Source organism: Tupaia chinensis, unplaced genomic scaffold (genome assembly GCF_000334495.1).
Source record: "Tupaia chinensis unplaced genomic scaffold, TupChi_1.0 Scaffold000617_2, whole genome shotgun sequence".
Taxonomy (NCBI): Eukaryota; Metazoa; Chordata; class Mammalia; order Scandentia; family Tupaiidae; genus Tupaia; species Tupaia belangeri.
In genome coordinates this window covers 2,253,192-2,257,519 of record NW_006160137.1, presented here as the reverse complement: position 1 = coordinate 2,257,519, position 4,328 = coordinate 2,253,192, and positions in this window count along the sequence as shown.

Genomic DNA, 4,328 nt, shown 5'->3' with positions numbered 1-4,328 from the left:
TCGGGGGTGGCTGCCTTGTCTCGGTTCCCAAACGCAGAGGGAGGCATCCCCAACAAAAAGAGGAAGTGGCTCCTACCTACCCCCACCTCAGCCTGCAGGAGGCTCCCTCCAGCTGAGCTGGTTTTCTGTGCCTGTCAAAGGATCATTTTTTTTTGAAATAGAGAAGTCCCCTGTGGGGGCCTTGGGGAGGCTGATGAGTAAGCAGGGGAGGCTGATCGACACAGAGAGAGAGAAGAGGGACAAGCAGAGCTGAGAGACATTTAGCTCCTGAGAGACAGAGAGATGCAGAGAGGAGTTGCTTGCTCTCTTCTGCCTGGAGTTCCGTTTCTGCTTCTGAGCACGGAGGCCCAGCTGAATTAGAAACCGAACCGAAACGCAGAGCCCTGTGCGGCGCACCTGGAATATCCCTGTTGGACCTGAGCACTTCCCCAGTAAACCAGCAGGGCACATTTTTGTTGTTGTCGTTTGCTTTTATTTTCTTTCAGTTAAACCTATAGGGCACATGCATTTGCCAGAGAAAGACAGAGAGAGGGAGAGAGCGGGAGAGGGAAAGTGAGAAACCAACCCTCTAAGAGGGTGGCCGTGCTGCATTCCCTTCTCTTCCACTCTCCTCTCAGGATTTTGGGCACGCATACACACATGCCCAGCATGATTCTCAAGCTGCCAAGTCTGGGACTCGAACTGTGAAGCTAGCCATGTGGTATGCGGTGCCTTAACCTCCATGCCATCTGTGGTCCCTAGGGTACTATTATCGATAAGTCTAAGGAAATCCAGCACCTTTAAGACAACGTAAAACTGTATTTAAAAGTATAATCTGTTAAAGAAGCAAGAAGGTGGATGACTAGTATGTTGTAGGAGGATTCATATTTTTAAGATAGTTAAATATTGGGCTGGCAGGTGGCATCGTGGTTAAGGCGGCTGAACTCCCACACGGCTGACTGTGGTTTGAATCCCAGACCTGGCAGCTTGCTTTCTCACTTTCCTTCTTTCTCTCTGGCCAACTTCAATAAAATAAAAAATAAATAAAATAATGACAATGAATAAAATTAAATCAAATAATTCTCTCTCTCTTTATTATTTTTTTTTTAAAGATAGGTAATATTGTAAAAGAGGGCTAGCAGGTGATGTGGTGGATAAGGCACTGGATCTCACATGGCTGACTCTTTAGTTTGAGTCCTGGACCTGGCAGTTTGGAAATCAGGTTGAACATATATAATGGCATGCCCAAAGACTCAAGAGGAAAATAGAGAGGGGATTGTGGCATGGCCTCCTCCCTGGAAGTAATTTCTTATTTTCCTTTTCTCTGTCTCTCTCTGGTGAGTGCATGCGTTCTATGGCAAAAACAAAACAAAAAACTGAAATAAAAAATAGTGTGAGAGTTCCTATTTTCAGGTGTCGAAATAAAGAATTTCTACTTCCTTTTCTTCTTAAACACACACACACACAAACATAATGGTTACATTGCTGAACGCCCACACAGTCAACTGTGGTTCAAGACTTGGACCTGGCAACTTGAAACTCATGCTGGGCGCATGTGCGCGTGTGCCCAAAATCCCAAGAGGAAAGTGGAGGAGAAGGGTTGTGCACGGCCATCCCTCCTGAAGGGTGATTTCTTGCTTTCTGTCTCTGTCTCTTCAGTGAAGGCATGCACCCTATAGCAAAAATCTCTCTAAAAAAAAGCAGCAAACACACACGTGTGCATATGCACAAACCATCATCCTGAAATCTTAGAACCTGGTTGACAAGGAGTAGGTTTGTTCATTTTTCAGACCTTGAGCAAATCTTTGCTGAATGCTCGCTGCGCAGGTGCTAAGCGGTTGTGGTACATTTCTGAAGAACACAAAGATCTCTGCCCTCACAGAGCATAAATTCTAGTAAGTAGGTAAATTCTATACTATGTTAGAAGGAATTAGTGCTATGGAAAATGAAAAAGCAAGCAAGGTAGGAAGAATCTAGAATTTCGAACCAGCAGTTAGCGTAATGGCTATGTCGCTGGACTCCCAAGTAGTTGACCGCGGTTTGAGTCCCAGACCTGGTGGCTTAAACTCACACCGGGCGCGTGTGTGTGCGTGCCCAAGATCCCGAGAGGAAAATGGAGGAGAAGGGATTGCAGTGTGGCCATCCCCACTGGGGGGTGATTTCTCACTTTCTGTCTGTCTCTGTCTTTGTGGTGAGCGCACGTGCCCTATAGCAAAAAAACTTTTCCAACAAAAAAAAGAAGAATCTAGAATTCCAAGGGTGAAGAGCCAGGTTGCAATGTTAAATGGAGAGGCCTGGGTGGACCTTGATGAGAAGCTGAAGACTGAGTAAACACCCCGCAGGAAGAGATGAAGTTTGCCAACTGGCTGTTCCGGGGAAGATACCAGCTTGGACAGCTCCTTGCTTCCTTCAAGGCAGAAAGAACAACTACCGCACAGGCCCCGAGGCAAAAGGAAACAGCATGATTGGAGACCCGCAGCAGGGCCAATGTAGGTAGAAGGGAAAAATAAAGATGGGGTGAACAGAACGAGAAGGTTGGAGAGGCAATGGGGCCCAGAGAGTCATGGATCGGTTCAGGGACTTTGGCATTGACTCCGAATAAAATGAGGAGCCTCTGGATGTGGTGGCACTCAACTGTAATCCCAGCTACTTGGAAGGTTGAGGCAAGAGGATTGTGAGTTCAAGGCTAACCTAGGCAACCTAGTAAGACCCTGTCTCTTAAAAAGAGACAGAAAGACAGGGCTGGCAGGTGGCATGGTGGTTAAGGGCACTGGACTCCCACATGGCCAACTGCAGTTCAAGTCCTGGACCTGGCGGCTCATTTTCTCTTTTTCACTCTTGTTCTGTCTCTCTCTGGTCAAATTAAAATAAATAAAGTTAAAATAAAAACAACTCTTTAAAAAAGAGAGAGAGAGAGACTACTGTTTTGTTTTTTTTTTAATAATTATTGGGCCAGCAGGTGGCATGATGGACTCTCACATGGCTGACCAGCGTTCAAGTCCTGTACCTGGTGGCTTGCTTTCTCACTTTCCCTCTCTCTTCCTCTCCGGTCAAATTTAAAAAAATAAACAAGTAAGTAAACTTACAGAAAATAATTCTTTAAAAAATAATAAGATGGGTGGAGTACTTGAGGTTTGCTAGTCAATGTTCTAAGTCATCCATTTAATCGTCATAGTGACAATGGATTCTTTTATACTGGTCTTACAGATAAGGAAACTGAGGCTCACAGAGGTTTAGTAAATTGGCCAAGGTTACAGAGTCATGAAATTGGTAAAGCTGGACTTGAACTTACGATCTGTCAGCCTCCAAAGCCTTTCTGGCATCTGTGTTTACAATGTTAATATATAGCAAATACTACTTTCCGCTATGAATTTTCTCAGTAGCTTAATCAGGTCACATATTAGTAAGTGATCTTCAAATATGAAACGATGACTTTTGGAGAGGTTTTTGCTATAGGGCATGTGCGCTCGCCAGACAGACAGAGACAGACAGAGAGATAGAAAGTGAGAAATCACCCCCCAGGGGGGATGGCCACACCGCAGTCCCTTCTCCTCCATTCTCCTCTTTGGGCACGCACACACGCACGCACACGCGCCCGGCGAGTTAAAGCCACGGGGTCCGAGACTCGAACCGCAGTTCATTACGTGGGAGTCCAGCGACATAGCCATTACGCTAACCGCTGGTCCACAGCTAGACTATTTTAAACTGGTCTTTTTTTTTTTTTTTTTTTAAAGAAAGAATTATTTAACTATTTACTTATTTTAATTTGACCAGTTTGAGAGAAGGGGAAAATGAGAAATCAATAGAGACTTAAAACCACCGAGTCTTTCTGGATGTGGAGCTCTGTAGACATTCAGAAATATTTAACCCGTAAAATTCCAATAGAAGTCGAGTGATTTTAGAGCTTGTCTGGGTTATTTCTTTTCCATCTGTCCATTCCCCGAGCCGCCTGTGCCTGCTGTAGTAAATATGGAATAAAGCTCTGGAGACAGGATGGATGGGTCTTTTCAAATCGCACCCGGAGCATCTCCCAGAAAACATCAAGACCACTAAAGCAAGCCCCGTTTACACTTTTTTTGTTACGCAGCTGCTTAGGGGCGGGCAGAACCTGCTCCTCGTGTGGGTCTAGTCAGTTTGAGGAACACGTCGCCACCAGAGAATGGAAAGAAGTAAGCCCAGGGCGCCTAGACCACAGCGACATTCCAGCTCCCCGCTGCAGAACCACCTGCTTAAAAGCGCAGCGCCCGTTTCCACGTGGGCACCGATGGAAAGCTGCTGTAGGCTGGGATCCGCGTTCAGTCTGCATCGTGGGTGGCCCGGCCATGACAGTGCAGTTTGCGGACCCGACT